Here is an 18,408-nt window from a genome sequence, read left to right as displayed (position 1 = left end):
AGGAAATTCAGTTACTTTTCCAGATCTGCCAGATGTGTCTTCCCTTCAGCTGGTATCTTCCTACAATTTTTTTTAGTGAAACCTTTTCTTACAGCTGTTTTTCTTCTCTTCTACATATACACCTAATCACACTCTTTGTAAAATCACCATGGTGTGGTTGAAAAGTTGCTTTGCAAACAAGCAAGGAGCACACTTTTCTCACAAGACTCAAAAAGCATTACCCTCTCCGCACATGAAACTTCACAAAATAAGACTTCTACCATGAGAGACAAGAAATGCAATTCTAGATGCTGGAAGTGTTGTGTTAAGGCTTTGACACCACCAGGCAGAGCTGCCTTCTCCGTTGTTCCTGAACAAGGCTTTCCAGCCACTCGTGATGTCAGGAGGCACCATTCAGACAAATAACAGCAACCCACATCTCTGTGGATTCTCCTCAGCCTCCATAAATAGGCACTTTCTTTGCTGCTCCATCATGTGAACCTAATGAGGGGCTTTTTTAGTATTGGAACTGAATCAGGAGTGCAAACACAGGCACCGCTCTGACGCTGTCTAGACCCTTCCTCCCTCCCTGTCCGCAGAGGGGCACTTCGGGTGTGAAGCAGATGTACAGCCTTCTCCAGAGCAACACTCGAAATCCAGCACAGCAGCGTGCAACCCGTCCAAAGTCAGTCCCCCAAACCAGGCAGGCTCCATGCCCCGGCCTGCCAAAAAGCACAGAGGCAAGGAAAGGACTTGCCCTCCCCAGAGCCCCAAGGCTGTGGAGATGGCTTGGTTTAACACCAAGAGTCTCCAGCTTTGTCACCCTGGAGACTGACCAACAGACACTAACTGCATTGTACACTTCTTATTTTACAGTGTTGGCACCTACATCATTCAGACCCCTCCCGGGCACCAACTTGAACCAGGGCTGAACAACCAGCAGCCTGAAGAGAGGGAGAAAGAGTGAAGGCGGCGATATTCAGTCGTCCTCTGTGAAGGGTGCGAAGGCAGCTCAAGAATGGGGCTAACTGCTGAGATAAGAAAAGGAGAAGACAAGAGAGAGAGAAGACAAGGGTGAAGGAGCCCAAAAAGATGGCACCACGTTCCTACAAAGCTATCAGTATCTGGTAGCTGAGAGGGGGGATGAGCGTAAAACTCACCGCTGAGTACGTTGAATTTCTCAGTAGCTGACTGGTTAGCAAAGGTTGTAGTTTGCAGACAATGATGGCCAAATATTTCTGACTCACCAGAACAGCTCTCATTTTTGTTTGCTTTTCTGACAGATCTTCAGGAATAGGTCTTTGCCCTACTGCAGTTTTGCAGCATTACGGGTTTGCATTATAATCTTTCTCCTCGATTCTTCTTTCTCCAGGGTCAAGCCTAACCCAGCCCAGAGGAAAGTCCCTGCAGAAGCAGTCACCCAGAGCAGCTTTGTCCACTCCTTGGTTTTCAGCTTGATCCAGCCGCAGGTGAGAAAGGAGACTCAGTGGTTGCTGGTGCTGTGAAAGCAGCAGCCAGAGTAGCTCAGCGGCCAGATGGATGGTTTGCAAAACAATAGCTGTGGAGCACTGGCACACCGATTACACAACTCTTCATCCCAAGCACCGCTGTTACAGCATGGGTAGCAACTCCTCCTCCATCATCAAACCCAGGATTTTCTTATGGTGATCAGAACCATCTATTTGAGTAACGTCTGTGAAGTCGTGCAAACGGGTCTTCAAAAACACCTACGTCAATGGATTCTTTCTTTGATATTTTAATCAAATTCATGTGCCAATGTCAGATGAAATCAGCACATCCCTTCCTCAGTGGGGTTACTGTCTAGCTGACAGATGGCTGCGTGTGCAGCGATGTCTGAGCCAGCCAACGAGATCTGCAGCTCAGCAAGGAAGTGGGTAAATGCCATGGAGGTAAACACAAGGTCAAGAAAATGGCTATAGCGAGTGCAAAGGTAAATGCTAAGCAGAGCAGTGACAGGCATCCAGAAGGGATTTTTCACAAGCACGCTGGCATGCTGTGTTGCACAGCTTGCTCTGCTCCTGTAGATTTCGAGCAAAAGCAGCCTGTGACAAATATTTTGAGAGTGCTTTGCAGGAATAGAAGCTGTGAGATGTTCAATCTGCACCGGCAGAGCCAAGCACAAAAAGTGGCAAGTGAACTTTTTCCTATACTGACTGCACCGCAGAGTAAGTTTCCTGATTTGCAGAGGCTTTTTACACTTCTTGTCACAGGCAACCCTGCTATGAAAAAATATCTGGAAACCTCTTTTACAAAACCTTGGTGGCATAACTTGTTTGAATCAATGGGGGGGGAAAAGGCCAAAAATTTTGGTAGTCATACAAATGACCCACGAAAGCTGTTGGATGCTCATGTTGGGCATCGTCTTGCAGCAGGCAAGAAGAGCAGCTGCTGCGCTCACCACGGTAGCAGTGCCGTGTCGTTCCCTCGTGGATGATTCACAAGGGCTTGGTGAGGGAAGCAGGCAATTCACGACGGGGATTTCTTCTAATGCAGCGAGTTTAGTTAGAAACCAAAAGAGCAACCCAGGCTGTTGGAAACAATTCAGAAGTATGATTTTCCTTTTGAGAAGACAACAGCTTTTGTTAGCCATATCACTGCGGGCACAGCGAGAACGTGGGAGAAAAGCCCTGTTTCTCAATATAGTGCATGTGGCTTGCATAAAACCTTTGCTCAGCTTAGTTGGGGGAAAATGGAGTTAATTAACTTGTTATGGCAGTAAAACGGGCCTCTGCTGCCTTCTAACAATATCTCCAGGCAAAGGGGAAAGTACCTGCAATCTTCCCAGTCATAAGGTGGAAGAGCGGCTTTCAAGTCATCTTTGTGCTGGCCAAGGCTTCTGGGGAGACCGGCGTTTTAAGAGCCTGCGTGCAGCTTCTTTTAGCAGTTCAACGTGTGGGTAAGATTCACCTGCCATGACTCTAAAACTTAACGCTTAGGTCCTTGCCAACCAACTTCAGCGCCATTTGTAGTTGAGGAAGAAAAACAGGCAGAGAAAGTTCACTTACCCAAAGCCTGGCCTGAAAACCAGGAGAGCTGAGCAGCCCTCTGTCTTGACTTGATGGGACCAACGTGGAGGAGCCAGTGCTGACCTGGGCACCAGTTACCTTTACACCTCTGCAGCTGGGTGCAAAGCCCACCCTTCCTGCAGGCTGCTAGAGGTACGTGCAGCTGCTTCACTAGCCCGTGCTCATTCTCCAAGGGTAATCCCAACCCTCACAAAATCAAACATCAGAGCACGTCAACAAGCAAAAGGGTTGGTAAGCTTCGGCTCTGGCTCAAACTTTACAGTCACACCACTGACAGGACATTGACCAAGAAAACCCTCCCTCAGAGCAGTATTAGAAAAGTATTCTGCCTTCACAGTTGTCAATCAACTGCCTTTTTTTTTAAGGTCTGTCAAACGCTTGATCCAATCCACAACTGATACTTTTGAGGCAATTTCTGTGTTTGAAGACGATGTGTTGGCTGGCACCGTCACTTCAAGTCTGGATGGAAAACCTTCACATACTGCTAAGTTTTCAGGTGACTTACAGGTGCCCAATGGCAGTGAAGACTGAGGGAGTGCATATTTTCTTTATACAAAGGTGAATTGCACCATTCCAGGCAAGAAATCGAAGGCAGCAGCCATGCTATATACAACACCATTTCTTAATCAGAAAGATCTTCAGCTGGAACTGCAAACCATCTTCTTTTCTGTAAAATAAATCTACAGCTAAATGTGAAATTGTATGTTTGATAGTACCATGTAATAATAGTATTGATGGTATTAAAAAAAGACTATTATTTAAAAGCATCTTTGTACTTTGCTTTGATAAAAGCTACATAAATTAGTAAATTGTGAGCACCGTTCAACCCCTGCTACTGAATTTACTTCAAAATGCCATGCCAGTGTTGTAGACTTAATAGCAACTTAAAAAAGAATATGTTGACCTGAAAATGGGCTGGTGTCAGTGTAAAGGGAGAGAAGATTGACAAGGACTTTAAAATCTGGTCCTCCTGCATGGATTTTAGTCAGAATTACCAGTGGCCTTTAGGAGACCGGAATATTCTTTTTTGGAAGAGCTGTAGATGGAGTCAGCTGGTACTGGTACTACAGATTTCCCCCTCTCAGATTGCTCCCTTTACCTGTTAACCTGTTATTATAACAAAGACTCGTCTTCGTTAGCCGCTCTGCCGCAGGGCTCACCTTATCTACCAGCAGAGAACGCTGATTTCAGATCAGAAGTGGAGGGGGGGGCAAAGAGCGATGGGGCGGCAGGGCGACCAGCGGAGCAGGAACCTCACAGCAGCAACCAGGGATTCCAAGGTGTTGAAACATCTTGGGAATGCACCGACCATGGTGAGAGGATTTCTTTGTCTTTTCATGAAGGTAGGAAGGAATACTTTAAAGCAGTGTGTGCAGAAAGGGGATGCAAACTAAGGGTCCAGGGAGACACCGGCAAGAAGCACCGAGAATGAGCTCACGGAAAACGGCATGGAAGACTGTCTAAAGCATGGAAAGAAACACACACTAGCAGCGTCTGGCTCTCTAAAGATCTCTTTCACTTAAAAGAAGCAAAACCTTTTCGCAAGAGTCTTCAGACAAGGGCTTCTAGTACCTCCTGAGAAGCAGAGCATGCACAACCCGCACAGTCAAAAAGGGAAAGATTAAAGAGGAGCAGGAGAGACTTTTCAGAAGACAGCTATGTTCAGTGCCAGAAACATCATCGTGACTATGAATGGGACTCTTCACCGTTAGCAGTGAGACACTGATTCACGAAGTGATGCTGCACCAAGAGGCAGCAGGAAAGGTTTTGAAGAGTGAACCTGCTTTTGCTGCACACAGCATCTCATGGTCGGCTCAGAGTTAGAGGATCATTTCAGCGCTGAGTATTTGTGAACTAGATAGATAGAAAAGCAGAACACAGCCTCGGACATGCAAACCATAAAACTGTTCACAGGAATGGAGGAGCAATGCTAGGGTCAGAGGCCAGGTTTCTCTGAGAGAAGCTACACCATAGGACAAGGGCTCATGAAGGTAAGAACAAACATGAAGGCTCTCAGGCAGCCGTCCAGGTAACCTGGTGTGAACGCCACGGATGAACATCCTCTGCAAGTGCATGCCTTTAACTCAGTAAGTAAGAGCTGAGGGTAAAAACAGGGAATTCTTACAAAGACTATGAAAATAATGAAGCAGAAAATGCTCTGTGATAACCCATGAGCTGAAACTCTGGCACACACAGAACCGTGCGCACATTTGTAGGGATGAGCTGTAGGCTCACAGAAGCATTAGGTGCTTGTGGAGGCACTCCTGATTCCTTTCAGGTGAGTATTAAATCAAAGGAGACCTACTGGGGAGACAGCCCTTCGACTTCTACAACAGGAGGAGGACGATCGGCCTCCGAGGTCAGCTGGCCCTTTTGCCCTGTTAAAACATTCTGGCTTGAAACAAGCCCAGCTCGCATCAGCCTGTTAGCCAAGCACTAGCGTCCTGATACCGTGAGAAATACAGGTTCTTTTTTCTCCCCTCACTAGTTTCTTCCTCCTCAAGTGTTTGCTTATCTCTTGTTCGGCAGGAGACACGATTATCAGTCCAGCTCATCGCCTCCTTCACCAACACCGGCACCACCGGCAAGGAGAGATTTCAGGCGACTTTTGCCCAGAGCCAGAGGGGTCATCCCGCAGCGCCTGGGGCCAGCGGCTGTGCAGAGGGGTGGGCTGAACCCACCCACAGCGCTGAACCGCAGCGGGGCCGTCCTCCCACGCGGGGACTCGTGGCGAAGCTAAAGCCGCTCTTCATTAAAGCACACCTACCTCATTCCTGTCACTGAGAGGCAATTGCGTCAAGAAGCACCGCGTTGCAGCAACACCCTGTGGGGAGATACGATGCCCTGGATCTGGGTCATCCCTCCCAGCCTTTGAGGGACATCCGTGCTGCGCTGGGATATGGGAGCCTCCTAAAGCAGGTGTCGACATCTCTTCCCAGCAGCGCCTCTTCCAGCGGCTGCGAAACCCCGCCGATCCGAAGGTGCTCCCAGCGCTGCAGGTGCAGCGTGGGCATGGTTTATGGCTGCGCAGCGGCTGAAGGAGGTGGCCTCAAAAGGGCACTCGGCAGCGGAGCAGCCCGGAGGGAGGACGGGTCCTGTGGTGCACGGGTTTCCTTACGCTGGGCACCCTCGCCATTCCCTCTGCCCCAACGGAGGAGAGCTGCACAAAGCCATCATCTCCCTGCGGGGGTGTTGATGGGCTGAGGTAATCTCCCCTCTAAACAGGAAAGAGGCACATGGAGTGGGTGTACCTGGGGAAGGATCCCAGAGCACGATAAACTGGAATTCACCACTCAGCAGTTACGCCGCCGCGCTCCCAGGCGCGAGCACCCGTGTCTGCAGGCGGGCGGCAGACGTTCTCCTCTGTCTGCTGGGGGGCATGGGCAGGCGGGCGCTGGGTCATGTGCGGCTTCTCCTTTTTATTTTGGCTGGTTTGGATGAGGATAAAACACAGGGGCATTATAGAAGGCTTCTGTCGTGCACGCCAGCGCAGTGGGCACGGAGGAACTGTCGTCCCGTTCTGTCTATGAAGGGCTCAAATTCACGCGCATGCCACCAACTACATCAGCCTTTCTGGGCTCCCGAGGAGGTGAATTAAGGATTACGCTTTATGGAACCCTCCTCAGATGCTGTCAGCCATGAACATACCCGGGGGCATCCATCACCCTCTGCTCCCGGCCAGCGCTGGCGACGGCGGGCTTCTGGCACGGCCGCATCTCATCGCCCCGCTCCGCAGCCCCAGGAGAGCAGGCTCCGTCCTCTGTCTGGGCAGCATCCTCTGGGGTGCGATTCCTTGTCTTCTCCCAGCAAAGAGAGCAAGCGTCCTCTGGAAATGATGCATTTCGGTGCCATGGTTTTATGGCCCTTATAATCAGCATGAAGCAAACACTGAGTTGGAGGAATAGGTAAATCATCGCGGACCAGAAAGAAGAATAATTCTTTGTAAAGCATTTTCACAGGAGGTTGTTGAAACACTGAACAAACATAGCCCGAGAGACTTCTTAAGCTTCGAAATATTTCTGTGAAGTATGCAAAAAAAGATAAATATATGGTGGAGCTCTCTGTTCTTGTCTGGGGTGGGAAAGCATAGCTTCTTGGCCGTGTATAGCAACCATAGCACCAGCAGTTAGGCACAGGAAGTTGAGAAGAATACCACAGACATTTTACGTGCGAAGAGATAAGTTAGCTAGTCTGAACATATTTTACCTGAGTAAGGGTGGGACTAGTCTATAGGGGTTATCATCTTTTTAGGGTGTAACAAGCTACAGCATTCCTTCTTTCTCTGGGATAAATGTCCCCAGTCATCCCGTGGAAATTTCACCCAGGATGGAAAAGCCATTTATCGGGACATCGGCCCAAGGGAAAATGTTGCAACGTGCTGGGTGAGGGGGGGGTGACAGGCACGACGTCTGGCTGGGACCAAGAACCGCAGTGCCATTTGCATGCAATTTCTCATTCATTAATGCAACTCCAGGAGAGATGTCAGAGCTTTAATCACTCCGATTGATTGTGATTAGTAATGATTTGTTGCAGTGGTTTGCAGTGTATTTCCTTGTAATCCAGTTCAAGTATAAATCTGCTTTGGCAGTTTCTGGATAAGTCAGATAGCCTGTAAGAATTGTTCCTGTGGGAGCAAAAATCTGGATATTGTATCACCAATTTCCATCACAAGATGCTTTTTAAATACATCAAAACAATTGTTTTCACTCAGGTCTTCGAACTGAAGCGGGAAATGTCTCTTGCCCAGCTGCTGCAAAACTCTCGCCCCATTTTTTTGAAAGCCTATTGTGACAACAAAATTGCTACATAAGCTTTAAAGGAATGAGTGTCAACCAGCTTGTCATACCACAACATTCATAACACCTTCAGGGAGCAGAACAAACGGTTAAAAGGAAAGTTAGCTGACTCATTTCATGAGTAGCTGGTGTTAGCCGTAGCAGCTTGGAAGTTAACAGATAAAAATGTTATCACAGCCAGCAGCAATATAGCCCTAACGACGACAGACAGACTTATGTATAAAATAAGTCCAATTAACTGTCTTAAACATGGGCAATTTGGGTTTGTTATTAATATTCCAGTAGTGTACTGGAGACCGATTGACTGCTGCAGTATGCTTTAGAGGAAAAGTCTTGCATTTCCACATCTTCCACTGAAGAATAATTTTATTTAAAGACATACAGAGACTTCAAAGTGCTGCTCCTTTCGGGTAACTAGGCCAAATTTTGTATTCAGTCACACTGGTATAACTTGAGTTTACAGTAACTCCATTGACTTCATCAGCATAATTAACCACTGCAACAACTTACCCAGCGATGCTGTGGACTCTCCATTGCTGGAAATTATTCAGTCCCAAATGTTCAGTTATTTGCTTGTTTCTTCTGAAAAAAAAAAGATGCTTTAGTTCAAATTAATAAGCCACCCGGCTTGTGCTGCACGTATCGGGTTAGGGGGTTATGTTGCCTCACTTTGCCTTCATGATCCACAAGCGATGGGTCCTGTTCACATGGGGGATTCGGGAGCTCTGGGGTGGCGTGGACAGCCGTACCCCCACACACAGAAAGAGCACCTTGGCACAGCATCGCTACCTCCACGTAGGACCGTTTTAATGGGGAGTGAAGCACATTCCTCCCCGAGACAAACCCTCCTCGGGGACCTTTGAACTGACTTAGCCCTAGATGTCCTGGACTCAAATCTTTATCTCCATTCCTGCAAAAAGCCAAAGCATGCAACCTGATACTCACAGTTCATTTGTCACCATCAAAAAAACCCCAGCATTCGAGTGTCTTCCTGTAAGTTTCTAGGCAATTATTCACCTACGTCACCTGGATTATCAGATACCACGAGTTATTTGTTGATTTGTTATGTTTGGCTTCTGTGCAGTAAAATCATGTGTCATCGTTTGTGGGGGTGAGCAGGTCTAGCAAACGGTTCAGAAAAGGGTAATATCTTTCCATAGCCCAATTAAAATCAGGGACTGCTGCTGCAAAGGCTGTCTGAGGGGAGCCGCAGAAACTATTCAAATTAGTAGCTGCTCTATCTGGCCTAATTATGAGAATTGGAGTGAGGAGAGGTGTGTTAACAGCAACATTTAATTCTTATTGTAGTTACTTGACAGCCGCTGCAGTCATTTACTCCTGGGCAGGGTCACGCTGCGGGGGCAGAGCAGGCACTGCTCATCCCACACGACTCTGTTACACCAGACCGCAGCCAAGTACGGAGTTTATGCTCAAAATAGGGTAGGTTTGGAGCCGACAGCCCAAGGTAAATGCTTGTGGAAGGCCCCAGGCCCCTCAGCTTCTCTGATTTAAGTATAGGGAGAGCAAAAACAGTAGGGGAAGCTTGCCACAGGATTTTAATTTCTTCCCATGTTTCACATTTTACGCTTGATTCTGCCTCCTCTTGCAGCAGTAACAACTCCTCCTGACTGGGGTACGTGACACCGGCAACCTCAGCCCACACGTGTCGGACGCGTGGGCTGCCGCCTCCAGTGCCCGTGACCGTCCCCGCAGGCGGCCGAGGCAAAGCCACGGCCACGACCCTGGGGCTGCTTCCAGACCCGCCGCCACCAGTGACCTTCCCCAGGACCAGCGTGCCCAGTCTGGTGCCCAGACCCATCCCGTCTGGGTGGAAGGGCTGATTTTTCTTCTCCAAGAGGCTCTCACCCCCCGCTCCAGGCATCACACAGACATGGGCACCTCGGCCAGCCTCCCCCTCGCCCGGCTGCCTGCCCCCTCCCGCAGCCCCAGCACCCACCACCCTGGCACATAATCCCAGTGCTTGTCGGCACGAAATTGTTTTAATTTTTTTATTTTTTATTTGGCAAGCAGTAACCCAGACTCACCTTCATACCTCTGTACCGCTGTGCCCTTCCCCATCTTTTTAACTGCCACTCTCCGCTCTCGTTCAGGTGAGGTGTGTAGGAAATCTCAGCGCCCACCAAAGTGAGAATGGCAAAATTATGAAAAGAAAAAAAAAACAACCACCACAGGAGTTTGACTCTTTTTTACCAGCTTAACACCATTTTCTTTCCTGAGCAATGGCTTGAGTGACCTTCTCTGGCTGGGAAGAACTGGGACAAGTAAAAATAATAGTAATTAAATGTTATAAATAACATCCAGCAACACCCCTGACACAACCACGGATGGGACAGATTTTTCTCTGGGTCATCTTCCCCGTTTGCCCTGCACGGTTACCGTACAACTCAGTAAATATTTTCTCTACAAGTGGGGATGTCACACCGCAGACTGCTCACCTTGTGTGCCCATTTCAGGTTTCGGCAGACCCCAGTATGGTCATTGATGGGGATCCCCCTTCCCCGAGCCTCCCCTTTCTCCCTTTCCACATCCTCTTTTCTCCTCCTCCCAGCTACAAGGCAGTGGAAAGTAAACATACCTTCTCTTTCCCATCCTGGCCAGGAGAGGAGGGGAGCAGGTTTTTCCTTCCCCATTTCCCAGTGGTGGGAGGAGGGAGAAGATCTGATGAACAGGTCTCAGTGCTTTTCCCAGGGCTGCGCCAGAGGGAAAAAATGCAGCATTCACCCCTCGGCTCCGGCTGACGGCCCGAGGTGATGCTGCTGGGTCTCAAGGCACTGGAGATCCTGGAGAGGAGCAGGGACATCCCCTGTAGCCCCCTGACCGGGCACTAGCTCCAGCGTTGGCCTCCTCAGCGATGCCCAAGCCTGCTCCTGCTTCCAATGCAGCACTTCGGCAGCTGCAGGAGACCCGGGGACGGCTCAGGGAGGGATGCAGAATCACCCCCACACCGCAGTATGGTTGATGGAAGCGGTAAGATGGGTGAAAGCTGTCCATTTCCTACACTGGCACCTGATTAAACGCCCATTTGGGGGACCTGCTGCAGAAGAAGACACACAGAGTAAGTTCTTGCCAACGGCCGCGGAGAACTGGGAACAAGCCCCGCGCAGCCCCTTCCAACCTCCAAATAATACCACTGCCAAGACAGAAACCCAGGTTTCTTTTCAAATTTTGTGAAATCCAGGGCTCAAGGGGCCGCGGGAGCTACAGCCCTGCGCCTGTGGGCATGCAGCTGGGTATGCCATGGCTTGGGGGCCGGGGGGCTGCGGGTCAGGCATCAGCCCACCCAAGCCCACCTCACTTGCTGCCCAGTGCCGAACTGAAACACGTCCCTTCGAAAGCACAAGGCCCGCTCCCCTCCCCTCTTCACTATCGTTTTTCCATGGAGAAAATGAACCACCACACAACCCAGCGCAGATGAGGCTTTGGAAAGGTGGCCATTCCCAGCCCCGTGGTTCACAGCAGCAAAACATTGGGGTTGGGTGTTTTAGCTACAGTTTTGGTCAGTCTTATTATCATCACACTGCAGAAGAACCGCCTCGGGTGGCTGTTACGCTCAAACCAAACCTACATGTTATATGGTACGCACGTACTGGGGGAGTTGATGCAGGCTGGAAGAAGGCTCATCCCCTCCAACATCTCTCCTTGGCAGACGTACAGCCACGAAGTCTCCTCCAGCAGGAACCTGACAGCAGGGGGGCCCCAGCCTCACATCCCAAACGAGGGTACCGGTCTCGTCTCGCACGGGGATCAATGCTGGGAGCAATAACGTTAATGGCAAAGCTCCCGTGGATGTCAATGCACAGGGTCAGGCCTCCACGGCTTCTCTAAGTGAGCGGCAACCAGCAGCATTGGGCTCGGGGGAAGCAGGAGGGGCACAGCAGGCACTTGGAAAGACCACCGAGCCTGCTTCACCAAATCTTTAAAAATTAGGACATAGGGAAAGGAGCCTTAGCGTCATTTTTCACACTTGCAAATGCCCCTCAGGTGAGGGTCTTTCCTCTGTGGAGGGGGAGGATAGAAGCTGAGCAGCCCCTGCAGCAAGGAAGCTTGCCAGTCGCTCCTAAAACATCTGCAGAAGGCGCTGACAAAGGAGCTGGAGATGGTTCAGGTCTGGGAGAGGAGGAAGTGGAAAATTAACAGCGGGTGGGATGGCTGGCGTCTGCGGAGCGCCGGGAAGCTGCTCTCCTCCCGGCTGCATCCCGGCGGGACCCACGGCAGCCCCACCAGCCGTGGGGGTGCCTTGAGTGGCTTTAGGCAACCTTCATCCCTCTCTGCCACTCTGGTTAGTAAATCAGGCGGCTTGCAATGACAGAGGAACCAATGTGACTGCAGCCCTGCACTGAGGCAAGCAACCTTTCACGCACCTGGCAGCTGCTTCTGATCTTGGAGCAATTGGAAAGTCGAATTTACACCCCCACGATACCAGCACAATCCTGGTCTGGATATTGCTGCTCAGCATCGCTGCCAGTCTGGTATAGCACTGCCACACTCAGGCCTGTGTACCTTGTGACTGCCCTAAAACAACCCTTTCAAAAAAATTGCAATATTAAGTTGCTTTCAGGAGAGATGGGGGAAAAAAGTAACTTCCAATAATTTTATTAGAGCAATGTTTCCCAGGGTTTTAAACTCAATGATCACAGGGCCTTTTTGAGTAAAACACAGCTGCTGATCACATTGAGAGCAACACTGCTGAAAACGTTCATTTTCAGCTCAGAAGTGGGCTAAACTCAAAGTGTTCCTTATATTTTATTTTCCCCCTTTTCCTTTTATTTCCGCCCTTTTTGTCTTATAGCTTGTGGGTTTATAAATCCAGCTTTATAAAATCCAGTTTTATAAAACAATTTTACATTTGCTGCCATGTTATGGCTATCACATCTTTTTTATATATGTATATAATGGAATAAACCCTGGTCTGAGAGACTAGGAGGTTTTTAGGAGCAGCTGTTGGTATGTGCCTCCAGTTCCATTTTCCCCTCAGTAAGCACTAAGCAAACATCCCCTCACCAAGGAGGCTTAGGATATAAAGCCTTCTTATATCCAAAATGGCAATTTGCTTGAGCAATCCCATTGATTTCAGGGGGTAATCGCTAACCTGAGGAACAAGCTCACAGCATTGCCCTTAAATCCAGGCGGCTGTTTTGTTTGCACCTTCTCCCTTATCCAATGTGGCTGTAGTGTGCTGAGCATCAGGATTCATTCTATTTAAAAATCAGCTCTAAAGATAAGATTAACCCTTATCTTTGAAAACTGCCCAGCTTTGCAGAGCATCCCCTGTCCTGGGCAGCCCAGGAGCACATCCCAGCCGCTGGCCCGCACCAGTGGCAAGCATGCGGGCAGAGTCCGGCCCTTGAACAGGCAAAACCCCTTTGCCAGCAGAAAAACAAGAGTAACCCTCCAGTGTGGCCGCCGGTCAAGTGGAGCCCAGCGGCTGCCGTGGGGCAGAAGGCAGGAAAACACGAGTGCCTCCCTGGAAACCCCTTGACGCTGGAAAGCCATCTCGGCTGTGCCCAGGATGAGCTGGTACAGAACGCACCGAGGGGAGAAAGAGTTTGCATCCCTGGATCTCCACAATCGCCTCCACAATGCAAACGCTGGGGAGCAGCTGGGAGCCTCTCAGGCAAATTTAGGTGGGCAAATGCTTGCCCGTAAGGAAAACGGGGTGCTGCTTTTCCTTCCCGGCAGCGAGGCAGGCCTGGGAACGGGGCTGAGCACCGCATCGGTCTTGATCTCCCTCCCTGCCTCCCCACTTCCCCAGTGAAATCTGAAACGTGGCTATTTCTGCCACCGCTGACAAATACCGTCACCTTTCGCTCCCTCCCCTCCCTCGCGGGTGACAGGGTGCAGCATCAAGGACCATAAATGAATCATCGCTCGGCGGCTCCTGCGGCTTTCGAGCACAGCGGTGGGAGCGGGGCCACCCACGCCAGCCCAGCGCTGCGGGGGGACCGCAGCCCCAGGTGCAAGGAGAGGCAGTGGGGGGGTCTGCATTACATTTGGCTTTTGTTGGGAAAATGGGAATAAACACCAGGGGCTGCGAGGGAGAAGAGAGGGAAGCTGGCTCTGAAACATCCCCAGAGCAGCTGGCCGTGCTGCCTCTTTTCCTTGCCGCGGCCACAGCAGCCGGGAGCTGGCAGCCCAGGGGAACCTCCGCTGGACCGGCGATGCCCAGGGCAGGGCAGACCCAGGAGAGGCTGGGCAGCGCAGGGGCATGGAGAAGCCCAGCCTGGCTGGGAAAGCTTCATCCCGCATGGGGCCAGACCTAAGCTTGGGTCAGCATCTCCACCATCACTGCCCACTGCCAGCGCTTCAGAGAATCTTCTTCCGTGGAAAAACGCCTCTGTTGCTGACATCCATCTGAACTCGCCTCCACAGGCATTAAGAAGTTTCTCTGACAGGCAGGGACTGCTATGCAAAAGAGCTAAAAGGTGAAGGGGAACTCCCCTGGGTTGGACGCTATGTCCTGGTTTCTTTGCAGGGTCACAGCTCGTTGCTCAACGTTGCAAGACCACTTTTTGTATGTAAAGAAACAAAGCAAGCTCTGGATACCACATGCCAGCAGTTAAGCTTCTCCAGGACATTACTTGACCCAATCGCCCTCAGATCCTTCCTGCCACCCAGGCTGGCCCTTCTAGTTTTTCTTCAGGCTTCCAGCTTTTCTTTGAGTAAAAAATAGAGCGCTTTATTGCACAAGTGCAATATTGCATATTACACATACGCAACTCGTCCCCGAGGGGGTAAAGGCACCTTGATAGGAGCAGAGCGTTGCCCTTTTTTGCCAGGACCTCTGCTCCCATTTTGGGGTGTCACTCGCACCCCTCCCTGGACGCCAGCACTCGCCATGTCACTCCTCCAGGGCGACACATTCCAGAGCACAATCAAACCTATTGTGCAGCTCTGAAACAGTTTTTGCTTTAATCAGCCAGGGGAACAGCACAAGGATTTTATATCTGATCCAATAAATCTACACTGACATCTTGTGGAGATCATGAGACCAGAATGCCGCAGCCACTCGGCAGGGTGGGATTTACACCCTCCCCTTGTCCTGCTCGACACCCTCGCAGCGGCAGCCGCACTTCCCAAAGCACCCGCAGGTGTGTCCGTGGTGAAAACCAGGCCCTGCAATCCCAGAAGTCATCTTTCCCTGTCCACAAACATCGTTTTGCTAAGCAATCCTCACAAACCCCACTAAAATGAGACTATTTACTTTTAAATCCTCACTGAAAGTTAATACCATGCCCCCTCTTGCATAAATGCTGCGATGCTTCAGGCTTCCCATCAAAGCACAAGCTTTTGATGAGGAGCTATTTTCATGCTGGAATTTTATTATCTCTGTAAGCACTGGAAGAAAATGGACCCGTGTACCACTCCAGCACTCCTTTAATGCTCCTCTTCATCTAAAAATACATGGCTTAAGCAAAAACTGCCTGCAGTTTGGGAACATGCACAAGATTTTCCTCCCCATTCACACTATTCATTTCAGCTCCTCTGCTGGGTCCAAAGGATTAATTTAAGCCACTACCATCTTTCTTCCAGCACTTGGGTAAGCGTTCAAGGAGTACAACCCCCGTTAGGCACAGGCCACATCAACGCCGCGGCATAATTGCTTGGCAGGGGTTAACACCAAGAGCTGAAATCCCAGCACAGATAATCTTGCAACCAAACCATACAATCATTCCTCCAGCTGCTTCCTAACACCACGCTGAGGAGCAAACACTCAGGCTTGCTCCATAGTGGGGGGAAAAAGTGCTTCATCAAGTCCGATTGCTAGCAAACCATTCGTATCAAATGGGTTTGAGAAGACCGAGGGTGCCATCAGATGTCAGAGACAAAGTTTGGGCCGGCGTACAACCCAAGGGGTTGGCATTATTCACGCCTCACTGAGACCCCCTGCATTAACACAATAAATTATTCAACCCTTCATAAGGTATTCACCCTACTCAGTCCTAGCCTTCCCTTTGGGCAGGGGACCATCCCCGAGATGTTTGGGTTTTTTCAGCCAAATTTCTGACCTGGCTGTTTGGGGGGAGACATGGAGCTGGGTTCAAACCAGGTTGTAAGCGAGTGCTTTGGATTTAACTTAACTTTGATAATCAGTTTGACCACTGGCAGGGCAGGGCAAGGCAAGAAGGGCCCTTGGGAAGCAGAAATAAAGAAGTTAAAGGGACAGAGACAGGCAGGTAGTAAGTGTTATGCCTCGAACTTCTCCATTACACCTTTACAAACCGTATGGGCCCCTTCATTCCCCACTTTCTTCCCTCGCTCTGCCAACCCGGAGTCGCTGCCCTCTGCCAGGTCTTCTGCCCACACCAGTGCCTCCGTCTCCTCCGAGATGGCCAGAGACTCTCTGGTAGCACCAGATGGGTGGAAAACGGAGACTATCCGAGTGTTATGGAAGGGGGGGAAAGGAGCTTGGACTTCTTCACGGTGTAGCAGCCAACCTGGGGAAGCCATGACCATCATTCACAGTGCTATCAACAGCTGCCACCATTGCCAGCAGCGAGTCCCTATGCCTTTGCATGCGACTTTGCAGTAGCTCGGCCATCTCCACTCAACAAGACATTCTCCTTCTGCTACATACCCCTTGTAGCCCCCCCAGAGGAAAAACCATCATCTAAAAATCGCACAGGGACAACGTTCCCCACAATTATGGCTCCAGGTCAGTCTGCTCCATCTTCTCGCTCTCCTCAGGGCAGCATCAAGTGCCCCAGCCCCCCCAAAGCCAGACAACTTTCCAAGGTGGGTGCCATGGAGGTGTAGCATTAGCAGCACATTAACAAGAGCTCAGCCTCATGCATAAATAAGGAAATGTAAGACCACAGAACATAAACACTATTTTGCCTTGGACAGATCCTAATGCTGAGTCCATTAAGTTACACATAATACCACCTAACCAGTTACAAAAGGGGGAAAACTAACCATCTTAAGAAAAGCCCAAACAACTCCAGCGTAGGAATCGCTAGCTGCAGTACTGGCTCCACTCCGAACAACAGCAGACGGCTTTTATCCTTTGGGCTGCAAAGAAAAGGGGCGATTTTTATGTTTCTAAGTGACTAATCTGTAAGCAATGCTTTAAATTCCTGCAAGCCTACTCCTTTGGGGCTACCAAGAAGTGTACACCCCAAAAAACCCACACGCATAAAAGCACAGCTACTTGGGCTCTCTTAATGTGCCTTGAGCAGTCCCAGTAAGCATCTGCACGTATGTGCAGCTAGGTCTGATTATTCAAATCCTGTTGCCTAGTATTAACTCTCAAATCTATATTTAAGCACCTAAGTAGGAATTACTACAGCTTTCCAAAGATCCTAAGCACCAAGAGCTCTTGTTAAGAGCTTGTCGAAGTACTGACCTCCTAATGAATCTGTTTAAATCATAACATTCACCTCGCTCCCAGTGCTGTGAAATTCAGTACTTTCATACACAGCTAATGCTTCTGAACCTCTTCCAGTTAAGACCCGAGCTTGTCAGTGTCCTGTCTTTCATATCAAAATACAGGTTAGATGCAAATACACGGAGGAGCTATTTCTAAAAGCCCACAGTGAATTCAAAGTCACTGTACCTTGTTTTAGAAAAGGCTTGAAATACAGCAGAACGCAGGCTGTGCATCACAGTTTGGCAGAAATTTGGGAAGAACAGTATTTTTGAAGTAAAACGTATCTGGGCATTGAACAGAAAATCAAAACTATCCTAGTACTAAATGGAGATACGTTGATGTAATTCTCTCTCTCTCTCTCTCCATTCCAAAGCCAAGAAGCCTCTGAAAATTTCTGCAGAATTTGAACCTTGCTGTTCTTACAGCTAGAAAGTCAAAAAGCTGCTTTTCCTTTCCACAGCCCAAGTGTGGCCCTTTGCCAGACAGGCAAACTCACATCCTGCAGATGATCGGAACACAGCAACAATATTTCAACTCACAGAAAAAGGCCAACTCTTTATTTTTAATTTGGTTTCTTGTAATTCTGATTTAAAAATCAGTTTGCATACGAAGCCAGTGTTTTACCTTCATTCCATAACTTCCTCCTTCCTGCCTGAGTTACAAGGAAATGTGAGAAAGACAGGAGCATATTTATAGGGCCAATAGCTGCTAAGTGGTTGGAGAGAACAAGGAAGAACATGATATGTGAGGCTGGAAATGCTCTGGAAAGTTAAGCAACGAGGCGTTAATGCAGGATTCTGAATGACCAAGTGAGTAATTCTGGATGAAAATTTAACAAAAGATAACTGAAGTAAAAGACACTGCAGCTGCTTAACAGATATGAAGGACCATACACATTTAATTAGAACAAAGGATGATCTAGAAAATATGAAGTTACTTCACCAACATAGAGGACTAGACAGAAAACAGCAGTGGCATCATGCGACAGCAATCTGTAGGCGACAATTCTCCTTGCGGCAATGTCAAGTCCTCTTTCTAGCCCTGCAGAGGAGATAAGGCCTCAGCTCCAAACATGGTAGTAATGGTAAAACTACTTGCTCTAATGAAACAGAACTTTATGGATTATTTGACAATCAGACCCATTTTTAAAAAACAAATACTGACGGGAAGTTGGTCAAAAGCTTCAGGATGGATATAT

General features: G+C 49.2%; 1 long non-coding RNA gene across 1 annotated transcript; it reads right to left on the bottom strand.

Moving 5' to 3' along the window:
- Positions 1 to 5,275: 5,275 nt before the first annotated feature.
- On the bottom strand, positions 5,276 to 12,003 carry LOC138689129 (uncharacterized). Its single transcript, XR_011327960.1, has 3 exons — positions 9,868 to 12,003; positions 8,333 to 8,404; positions 5,276 to 7,650 (listed from the first exon to the last, which is right to left on the bottom strand). It is a non-coding gene; the product is annotated as an uncharacterized lncRNA (long non-coding RNA).
- Positions 12,004 to 18,408: the final 6,405 nt, after the last annotated feature.

The sequence above is a fragment of the Haliaeetus albicilla genome, chromosome 15, assembly GCF_947461875.1.
Source record: "Haliaeetus albicilla chromosome 15, bHalAlb1.1, whole genome shotgun sequence".
In the NCBI taxonomy this organism is placed as follows: Eukaryota; Metazoa; Chordata; class Aves; order Accipitriformes; family Accipitridae; genus Haliaeetus; species Haliaeetus albicilla.
The sequence above is the reverse complement of the archived record's forward strand: the minus strand, read 5'-3'. Positions and strand labels throughout refer to the sequence as shown.